This window comes from Microtus oregoni, unplaced genomic scaffold (assembly GCF_018167655.1).
Source record: "Microtus oregoni isolate MIOR12 unplaced genomic scaffold, Mior012 000002F_ref0000024, whole genome shotgun sequence".
NCBI classification, from domain to species: Eukaryota; Metazoa; Chordata; class Mammalia; order Rodentia; family Cricetidae; genus Microtus; species Microtus oregoni.
Window position 1 is genome coordinate 74,323,672 of NW_024543061.1, and position 11,859 is coordinate 74,335,530.

The following is an 11,859-nucleotide window of genomic DNA, read 5'->3' on the forward strand; positions in this document are numbered from 1 at the left end:
ATACAAATACTGCTGCATCTGGATACTCCCAGCTCCATTCCTTCAGCTAGTCCAAACTCAGCTGGCAGGAGTGGGGATCCCGGTTCCCAGCCGCTGGATGCTCACTTACCTCCTCGGTGCCTACTCTGGAAACTGATGAGACCGCAGTGGTGCTGAAGCTGTGACTGCAGTGAGTAAGGAGGAGACAACCTCAGGTGCTTTAATCTCTCCTCAAATGGGCGGAAGACCTGCAGGACCTCACTCAGGTTCCAGAAGTGTCTATAAAAAGAACCGGAAGGACAGAAAGACACGCCTAGTCCAGTTTCCACGGAGAATCCTTTGGTGAGAACAATTATTTCTCATTTACTGCTGGCCAGAGGTGCCTCGGCCCGGAGAGGTGTGTCTTCAGGAACATCTGCTCCCTTAGAGTCTATTCCAATGTGTCTAGGAAGCTACGGCGAGGATGCTTAATCCCTGTTTCGGGGCTTCTCCCAAAGTCTGATTTTAATCCTAAGATTCCAAAGAGCACCCATTCAGCAAAGTACTAGGACTTTCTCCGGGCAGATAGAAGGGCGATTTTTACCTAGACCTGGTCTTCAAATAGCTGATGGTGGATAAAATTGTGAACTTAGGGGGAACCCTTTTTATCTGCCCTTGTCTTTGGGAAGTCATTCCTGAGAACCTGGCTGCTCACTGTGAGTGGTCTCTTTCCTGGACAAACCATTCTTGGTACCTCCCCGGGCTTTGACTGTGACCTCTCATCTTTATCTCCTCAGCCCCATTAACAACACACTTGCTTAGGCTCTCGCTGCCTCTGGGCATCCCTAGGTCCAGAGATGAAGGGAGTCATAACTAGAGGGCACCAGCCATACTGAAATAACACACTTATTTTTTCTATGGTGACCTATATAGTCCTCCAAAATAACCCTCCAGTTTCCTCTGTGGTTCTTCTCCCATCTGCGGTTTGAAGATCCCACCTTTGTGCACCCAGTTCGGTTTTGAGATACCCCGGGACCCAGCTCTACATGTTCCATCCAACCCCATTTCACCCAGATCTCCAGAGTGGGTGGTTTAGCCAAGTTTATTTTCTCAGAGCCTTGCAACGAAATAAGCCCACCCCTCAACTTGTCTTAGATGCTGTCTCTATTTGGGATGACCTTTCACCTTTGGAATGACCTTTCACCTTTATTCCCAGGTGCTTTGTTTCTCACCTAAACCCGACCCCTACGTCTAAAGGCTGCTCCACTGGATTTCCAGATCCTTCTTGTCTTCCGGTCTTATTCCAGCCCTCGCTGAGTACCTTCTGCTAAACTCTGCAGTACCTAAGAATACTTCCTGTTCAAAATGGAAGAAAGCCTAACTTTTGGGACCTAGTTTATGAGTTAATTGTCTATAAATATGTGAAGTGGTAAATAATAAATAAAGTCGATACATAAAAAACAATGAATAAGAAATACGTCGTCAACATGAACCAGGAATGGTGGCACACGCCTTTAATCCCAGCACTTGGGAGGCAGAGGCAGGCAGATCTCTGAGTTTGAGGCCAGCCTGGTCTATAGAGTGAGTTCCAGAACATTCAGGGCTATCCAGAGAAACCCCTGCCTTGAAAAACAAAAACCAAACAAACCAGAAAGGAACATGAATCTTACTTCCTTGATTGGATTTAACGCATCAGGATTTTCGTTGTTACTCCGGAGCACCTGCCCCCACGTGGAGCATCTTCTGGTGCGAGGTTTGATGAAATGAGTGAATCTACTGTTTCTGAGAAGATAGTTTTTTTTTCCCCAGTGTGGCTTTCAGCACGTGCTTTTTAATGTCGTCCGCCTGCCAAGACCTCGGGTCTTTAACAAACCCTTGACAGGTTCCTCCTGAAATGTGTCTGTCTTAAGAGTCTCTTTAACTTGAAAGAGGCCATTTTCTCCTTTGGGAGAAAAGAACCTTCTGGGATGGTTCACTTGCTTTTACCATCACTGTTGCCCCTCTGTAACTGTAAGGGAAAGAACACTCTGCAGAGGACCGGACGGACATCCAGGAGAATTCTCTCAGGAGCTCTGTGAGCCTTGGGAGAGCTGCTAGCAGAGATGTTTCCACCGACTTCTTCCAGGTGAGCTGCTTTGGTGACCTCCACCTCTCCACCTTCCTCCAGGTTAGTCATGGATCTCTCTCTCTCTCTCTCTTTGTTATATGAAGAGGCCTGCTGACCTTGGGGTGACTTGAGGCAGGTAAACTAATAGGTTAATGACCACAAAGCCCTTTGAGCACCTTGGATAAAAGGGCCTGTCTTAAGTGTTAATTATTGTTATTTAAAAATCTAGGGTGATAGAATGAACCCGTCTGTTGTTGGGCCTGGAGGATACGAGACCCATTTTGCCAACACAACACACATCCGAATTACTCACAACTCATTTGTTTTGGCTTCTACAAACAGCATCAGAACACACAGCTGAGAAATGGCTTTGATGAATCAAAATACATCGATTCTAGCCGGTCCATTAAAAATGGCGATAAAACAATCAAGAGACCAAACGCCCTCTGCCGGAAATAGCCCTCTCGCAGGAATGGATCTGGGAGGCAATGTGAGCACGCATCCGCCCTCGCTCTTCCATTCGGGATGAGGAAGCCAACACCGCAACTCGAGGAACTTAATAACAGAGAAGCGGAGGTCTAGACAGATGAAGGCAAGGACCCAAGGCATGGGATGTCAGGGAAGGCAGCCAGGGTGTGCAAACCAAGACTCCAGGAAAGAAGCTGTGTCTGCAGAGATTGATTGACTGAGTACAACTTCAGCACTGTCGAGAGATTGGAATGTCGCGGGTCCAGAGGCCAGTTACTTTATCTCCGGTAGTTCTCGTCCTCCGGAGCAGCCATTCCTTTGCCCACTTCTGTGTTAGAACTAACATCTCGTAACTAACAGATACACGCCTTTTGGAATCTGTTCATTTAGCAGACGGCTAGCTTTCACCATCCCAAAAGCTCAGACAGCATCTTGGGTCCGTAGAAAAGCCTCCTCCCCGCCCCATTTCTTTCTACCTACCAATGAAATATAAACTTGCCTTGCTAGATGACTTTCTCTTTCTTATAAAAACTCCATGAAACTTTTTCCACATTGAAACATGGAATTTGGGGTAACCTAAATCTATGTTTCCGGGCCATGGTCACTCAAAATGGCTGCCTAATAAATAATCTCTATTCCCTGCAAGAGGAGAGCTGTAGTTCTGGCATTGACGGCTGTCCAATCATGTTCTTGCTGCCGTCCCAGGTTGAATTTTCTGACACGTCCCACATCTTAGGGACAGGTCCTTAGAAAGAGTCAAGTCCATAGATAGGAATTGTGGATCGGGACTAGACGAAAGGAAAAAGAACCGGGGTGTGAGAATGAGCCGCATGCTCCTCACCCCACCAGTACTGTGGCTGGCCACACGAGAGGAGGCTGTGACAAGCGGGCCAGGAAAGGACTGTTTGTTCTTTGGTTCATTGATGTCCACAGGGTGCAATTGGCACATTGTAAAAGAAAAGCCCCAACTCAACAGGTCCTTGTGCTTGACATTTCACGCTCTGTGGTCACCATCTTGAAATTCTTAATGCCTTTGTCTTGGATTTATGTTTGGTCAGTGAAGTGGGGTGGGGCCACAGTGCATGTGTGTGTTTCTTCAAGCCGTGACTCAAGCATGACCCAGCTTCCCACAGTCTCTTCCACAGACAGGTTCTTGCTAGCGCCCTGGATCAGTCGGCCTCCTCAGGCCTATAGCTGAGCCTCAGATCTATATCTGAGCCTCAGCTGGGTCACGTGTCTGCATGGGTTAGGTAGGGTGCTTTGGGAACGAGGTGGGCACAGTGCTCTCAGAAAGGGCTGTTAACGTATCTACTTCTATGCAGGACCCCTACATTTTCATTTTACACCGAGTCCCAGAAATTATGTGGTGGTCCCTAGGTATCACATTCTGATAGTTTTCAAATAATAGTATATTGGTCTATATCAAATTGTATCAGTGTGTACAAACTGTGCAGTTTAGTTGTATGTACTAAGATGTTGTAAAGTACCACAACAACTAGTCTAGACTGTTAAAATCAGCCAAGTCTCATTTATAACTGTCTGGGTATTTTTTAAATTATTTATGTTTTATTTTGACAGCAAGGTCTTACTTTGTAGGCCAGGTTGGTCTTTCACCCTGTAGCCTCACTCAGCCTCCAAAATGCTGGAATTACTAGGACAGGCCACAAGACCTGGCTGTCAAGTTGTCAGGTTCTTTTTTTGAAAAGTTGGGAGCTGGAGAGATAGCTTAGTGGTTGAGGTTGCTCTCCCAGAGGACACAGGTTCACTTTCCAGCACCTACATGGCAGCTCACAGCCATATAACACTCCAATTCCAGGGGATCTAATGCCTGCTTCTGGCTTCCCTAAGCCCTCACACATGTGGTACAAATACATGCAGACAGACACTCATGCACTTAAAACAAAAGTAAATAAACTCTCATAAATATTAAAAAGAGCACTTGCTACACACTTGAAAACCCGAGTTCAGTTCCCAGCTCCATGCCAGGGGGCTCACAACTTCCCATAACTCCAGCCCTTTCCTGGGCTTGGAGTCATGGGCATACGCATGGCATACACTTAAACAGATACATTTTTAAAAAATCTTACAAAAGGAAAAGAAAATTATTCTGCTTTCTCCCTAGTTCGTAGCTATTACAACCTTTCTATTGCACTAATATTGCTTCTTTATAATGAGTTATTTTTAAAGAATTGCTGTATTATTTGTGTGCATGCATATGTGCATGTGTGTGTGTATGTGTGTGCATGCATATGTGCATGCGTGCCTGTGTGTGTGCGCATGCATGCATATGTGCGTGTGTGTGTGTGTGTGTGTATGTGTGTGCATGCATATATGCGTGCGTGTGTGTATGTGTGAAGCCAGGAGAAGGCAGTGGGTTCCCTAGAGCGTGGGTTGCAGGTGGTTGTGAGCCTCCTGACATAGATGACTGGGCACCAAATTGCAGTCTTCTGCAGGAGCAGCAAGAACTTCTAAATGCCAAGCAGTTTCTCCTGGCCCATGGTTGCTTTATTAGCAGAAGAGAGCAGATAATTTGAAAAATACTGCAGGTCTATTCAAGTTCGGTGGCTACATCTAGAAGGAGAGCCTGACACTACTAAGCCAAATGTTGACGCGTAAAAATTTAATTTTCCTTAAGTTACTAAGTCCTAAAAGGGAAAATGCAGATATAGGACCTTATGGCAGAGGTTATTCAAATGTGTTCTGGTGAACTGTGCAAGGCTTAACAAAAATGACAGATAGCATTATTTGCAACAAAATTCAGAAAAAAAGAAAGCTTAAAACCTTCAAAATAATAATAAAAAATGAGCGCACGTGCGTGCGCGCACACACACACACCCCATGGCAGGGCCATGATATCCTGTCAATGAATATTCCATTTTTTTTCCCAAAGGAAACATACTATTACTAGCTTCTATGTTGTCAACTTCTATTAATACAAAAAAAACTAATAATCATCTCCTGGTTGTATACTGGGGTTACACAGCTGGCGGCGTCTTCTTCTTCTATAGTACGTATGAAATGGTTCCTAGGACTTTGATGATAAAGTGATAGATCCACTGATAAATTAGGCCGTGGACCGCTGTCAGTCATCAAGTCCACATTGTCTTCCATCAGGAGGAAGCAATGCTCTCTGGACACTTTCCAGCCTGGTGTGGAGCTCCAGGATTCAAACGTCAACGAGTACTGGGGCTGCAATTTCCTCAAACTCTTAGACCAGACACAGGTGACAAGAACAATCTTTGTCATTTATTGCTCTGATTAAATGTGGTTCAATCACACCTCAATTAGCTACAAGCTCCCAGTTAGAGAAGTTCATTGTACACTGTGTGTGTATGTATATATATATATATATATATATATATATATATATATATATATTTCATAGATGCATATATTGTAGAAGGCTTCAGAGTAGCAGGTTCCCATATGGTTCTTTAAATTGATTTTTATTGAGCTCTACGTTTTTCTCTGCTCCCGTCCCTGCCTCTCCCCTCCCCTTCACCCTCCCCCAAGGTCCCCAACGCTCCTAATTTACTCAGGAGATCTTGTCTTTTTATACTTCTAATGTAGATTAGATCCATGTATGTCTCTCTTAGAGTCATTGTTGTCTAGGTTCTCTGAGATTGTGATTTGTAGGCTGGTTTTCTTTGCTTTATGTTTAAAAACCACTTATGAGTGAGTACATGCGATAATTGTCTTTCTGGGTCTGGGTTACCTCACTCAAAACGATGTTTTCTAGCTCCATTCATTTGCCTGAAAATTTCAAGGTGGCAGACTGTATATTTAAGGTGAAAAAAAATCTACAAAGGAATTGCAAAAATGAGCAAGAAATTAGATTAGAATAGATGGCAGAGTTTTAAAAATTATCGACACCAGTGGTAATTTTTTTATTGATTTTTATTGAGCTCTACATTTTTCTCTGCTTCCCTCTCTGTCTCTCCCCTCCCCACTTCAACTCTCCCCATGCTCCCAATTTACTTCAGAGATCTTGTCTTTTACTACTTTCTACTTCCCATGTAGATTAGATCTATGTAAATCGCTCTTAGTGTCCTCATTGATGTCTAAGTTCTCTGGGATTGTGGTTTGTAGGCTGGCTTTCTTTGCTCTATGTTTAAAAACCACTTATGAGTGAGTATCTATGATAATTGTCTTTCTGTGTCTGGGTTACCTCACTCAATGTTTTCTAGCTCAATCCATTTGCCTGCAAAATTCAAGATGTCATTTTTTTTCTGCTGTGTAGTACTCCATTGTGTAAATGTACCATATTTTCCTTATCCATTCTTCAGTTGAGGGGCATTTAGGTTGTTTCCAGGTTCTGGCTATGACAGACAATGCTGCTATAAACAGAGTTGAGCACATGTCCTTGTGGCACGATTGAGCATCCTTTGGCTACAAACCCATAAGTAATATTACTGGGTCTTGAGGAAGGTTGTTTCCTAATTTTTTGAGAAATCGCCACACTGACATCCAAAGGGGCTGTACCAGCTTGCACTCCCACCAGCAAGCAGGAGTGTTCCCTTTTCCCCACAACCTCTTCAGCATAAGTTATCATCAGTGTTTTTGATCTTGGCCATTCTTACAGGTGTAAGATGGAATCTCAGAGTTGTTTTGATTTGCATTTTTCTGATGACTAAGGATGTTGAACATTTCCTTAAGTGTCTTTCAGCCATTTTAGATTCCTCTGTTGAGAGTTCTCTGTTTAGGTCTGTACTTCATTTTTTTTTTATTGGATTATATGTTCTTTTGGTGACCAGTTTCTTGAGTTCTTTGTATATTTTGAAAACCAGACCTCTGTCTGATGTGGGGTTAGTGAAGATCTTTTCCCATTCTGTAGGCTGTCGTTTTGTCTTGTTGACAGTGTCCTTTGCTTTACAGAAGCTTCTCAGTTTCAGGACCAGCGGTAATTTATAATGAGGCCTTGACACTAAGATAGATTTTATTGATTTACTGGAACAAGATGAGGTGCTAGCACACAAAACTTGCAGAGAGATCTTTAGTTCGGATGTTGAAGCCGGCCAGATCCACTTACCACACAGCCAAGTTTCTGTTTTCCACAAGAAAAAACACGAAGTCTCAGAGCGACACCCACACTACAAAAACTCAGAATCGAGAGCGAAAGTTTTGCTAGAGAGGTGGCCAGCACTTAGGAGTGCATACTGATTTTGCAGAGCGTTTGAGCTCAGTTCCCGGAGCCTAGATCTAGCAGTTCTCAATCACCTGTAATCCACTATTCTGAACTCTGGGGGCTCAATACCTCCCCCCTCTCCCTATCGCCTCCCCCATTTAAAAAATTATTTAAATGCGTTAAGTTGAAAACTTTTTCAGCAGGGCATGGTGGCTCCTCTGTAATCTCAACATTTAGGAGGCAGAGGTTTGGTGGGAGTTCGAGACCAGCAGGCCAGCCTGGGCAACACGATGGCTTACTGTCCAGCATCAGCGGCAAAGTGAAACTGTCTCAAACAAGACAGAAACCAGCCAAGGAACTAATTAAACAAAACACCCAAAGACACACAAAACAAAACTATCTGACTTGACAAACATGTTTGGACATGGCATCTGGATAATAAGAATGCATGTTTAGGTGGTATTTGTAAATGCTTAATGAAATTAAATCACAGGATAGACAATGATATGTTTTAATATGCCAAGCACATTTAAGGATTTCAGAAGAAGACAGGGCAGTTTTCAAGATGTCCCTAATTATCCGACACTCTTCCTGCCAAGAGGGTGGGTCTGGTCCCCCCTCAGATCTAGGCTGGCCTTAGGCATTTGTCCACAGTCAGTAAACTACAGCGGGGCGTGATGACGCGTGAACTCCCAGGAAAGGCCAGAGCCTTGTGGCACCTGCATGGCATCTTGGATGGCTTGGTCACCAAATGCTCTCTCCTGGGACACAGCTGCCACACAGGAGTGCACATTTAGTCTCTCCGGTCCGCAGTGCCAGCTGAGCCCAGCCTGCCAGCTGCCGCCACCAAAGCAAGAAATGATCCTCTTGTTCCCACTGTCCAGTTGAATCTGGGAGCTGAATTCATGTCTGTGTCGATAGGAGGGAACCGTGTGCTTTGTTATCATGCTGGCTTTCATTTCGACAGAGTTCTAAGCCCAAGGCTTTTATCTCTATGGAAACAGGTAGAGCCACAGGCACCAGCATTCTCCCGAAAGGGCATATGCTCTGAAGTGTTAAAAATGTTCTCATAAATGGAATGATTATAACTTCTGTGTGTTCCCTAACTGTTGCAACACACAGAAGAGGATAGAGAGTCCGCATGAATGAAATAATTAGACATATTGTTGTATCTTTTTTTTTCAGGATCACGATGGTTTATTTTTTCCAGAAGAAATAAAAACAAAGGAATCAAATATCCATTTTCTTTTCAGAATTCCAAGTGAATAATTGAATTAAACTTGGGAATAGTAGGTGACTTCCCTGAATTCTTACAAGGGAATACAACTGAAAGGCTCATGTGTTGTTTGGATCAATATTAATGAAAAATTTCCAGCATTACAGTCATTACTAGCAAATCTCTGTTGATAACAACCACAACAATCTACTAACGTGGATTTTTGGATTTTCAGCTTTGGTTGAACTTTTAAAGGCTGAACAATGTCACGGGGGAGCATCTGGTCTCTCCTCAGGCATTCCTCTGCAATAAGCTTATAATCAGGGCAGGAGAAGCTCACAGCTAAACTTCCATTTTATGTGAGAGCTGTGACTCTCTTGAGGACAGGAAGCACATTGTTTGACATATCATTGCTGGGGCATCACTTCGAAGGGGACTCTTCACTATCAACTCGACTGAGTCTGGAATCACCTAGGAGACACACCTCTGGGCGTGTCTCTGAGAGTACTTCATTCACCACGTAGTGAAGACCTTCCTGGGATGCGGCTGGCACATGCCATCGACTGAACTTCTGGACTGAATTTTTAAAAAGGAGATAGCAAGTGGAACGCCAGCATTCATCTCTCTCTGCTTCCTGACTGTGGATGCGAGGTGACCAGCCACCTCCTGTTCCTGCCTCCATGCCTTCTCACCTCAGCCCTTAGCTTGCTTCTGTAGGGGTCTTGTCAGAGCAATGAGAAAGGGAACTAAACAATCGCTGAGTGTACTCACTAAATGAAGAAGGCTAAGGCGTACTCATAGGTAATGTGATCTTACATCATGATGTGGGCTATTGTTGATTAACACTGCTCTGCGGTGCCTGACTATGGCAGAAAGAAGCATGGCAGACAGGCTTGACACTGGAGCACTAGCTGAGAGCTGACATCTGATACATCAGCAAAGGAGGCAGGGAGAGAGAGAGAGAGAGAGAGAGAGAGAGAGCAAACAAAAGCCACCATCATCAAATCAAAGGTTCCCAGTCATCCAGGAGAAACTGGATCCTGAGATAGTGAGATGGAATTCTTGGTCAAGAATTCTGGAAGAAGCTGGCGTCTGGGGAGACGTCTAAGGAAGAGTACAAGCAGGGAGCAGCAGACAGTGAGCATCACCAAATCTGGCACTTATCCCTCCATGGAAGGGCCTAGGAAAGGCCTGCTGGCATACGGCTAGAGTTCTGGGCACAGTATAGCTTTTTTTCTGCACCATAAGCATTTTTATAATATAGGCCAACTACTATGGTAACCATGGGCAGAAACGGTCTATCTTCTATTGTTCTCAAGGACACCGTGTCTTTACTAGTAAGAGCTTTTGATGTTCTCTCTCCCTCTTACAGTGCCAAGGGACCAACCTGGTTCAGGGCAAGGATTTTGGAGGACACTTGGCATAAATATATTTGAGTCTGAAGGAGTGTGGAAAACCTGGGTTTTAGGCCAGCTTCTCAGTGACTCAAAAACCACACAACAATTTACCACTATCATGGACATTACACTTGCTAAGGATAGAAGAAAGAGTATGGACTCCCCGACACCCCCAAACCTGCCCCACTAGAATCCTCTGTGTCTCAGGTGACAGGAAAGCCACACTTAGAGTGACAACAACAACAACACTCAAGAGTCAAGTCGGGCATGCTGGTCTGCATCTGTATTCCCCGCTACTTGAGAGGCTGAGACAAGAGGATTGCTTGACTCTATGAGTTCAAGACCAACCTGGACAACATAGTGAGACCCTACTAAAAACAAACAAAAAAGTGAACAAAACCTGTGGGGCTGGGAAGATGACTCAGCAGGCAAAGGCCCCCGAGACCAAGCCTGCTGCCTTGAGTTCTATCCTGAAACCCTCATGGTGGAAGAGAGAACCAACTCCCCCAAGTTGTTCACATATGAGTCAGGGCATGCTGTCTCTCTCATTCTCTGTCTCTGTCTCTCTCTCTCCAAGAAACACATAAATGTTAAATTTAAAGAATCGTTGTCTCTTTGATGTCATTCTTTTCCTTCATATGCAGTGCTTAGTCCATTAGGGAATCCTGTCGGGTCAACCTTCACACTATACGCCTACTCTGGTAAGCGCTTTTCGCTGCTTCAAGTGACGAACACCTCTTCCTTGCTTTGCTGTCACGGACCCCAGCTGGTCACTGACTCCTGCTCTCGCGAACCCAGCTCCAGTCTTGCACTCGTTACAGTGCATCCTCCTCGTTCACAGTAGAGGAGTTCCTCTTCAAAGTTGACTTTGATCATTTCATCCTGTGCTTGCGCCCTGGAGGGGGCCTGTCCATTTACTGTAGAACAGTCACAGGCACTGCAACAGCCTTCGGTCCTTACATGGCCTCTGCTTGGTCCTCACACGAACTCTTCTGGTCCGTGTTTCCCCCTGTTCCCTGTGGGACCCCCTAACCTTCCAGCAACCCTTAGTCACAGAGCCTCATCTTCCTTTGGGGCCTTTGCTCTGGCTGTTTCCTCGGTACATCTTTGTTCCCAGCCATCCATCTGCCCAGATGCTTGGCTAGCACCCAACACTGTTTTCTGGTCTCATGTGACCTCACCGGTAAAACTTACATACCATCCTCTTCACGAATTCCCTAAAATCACTCATTTCCTTCTTCCCTACTTTTTAATTCATCCATAGCACTTATTACTTCCTAAAATATGATGTCATAGACGACACATGTTTCCTCCACACCTGCTCTGCAAGGCTTTGTTTTGCTTGTTTGTTGACACATGTAATTGCATAGAGTCGTATTTGGTGCATTGGAGGTGGGAATAAAAAGTTTGTGAAGTGAACAAATGATGAGAACATTTAATACTATTTCAGGTCAAACAGTAGAATCCAACTCAAACAAACAATAAACAAACAAACAAGAACAATAAAAACCACGGTGCAGGCTGAATTATGGTGAGTTAGAAAAGAGGATTGGCCAATTCCACAAGGTCCCATAAATTCTCAGCCCTG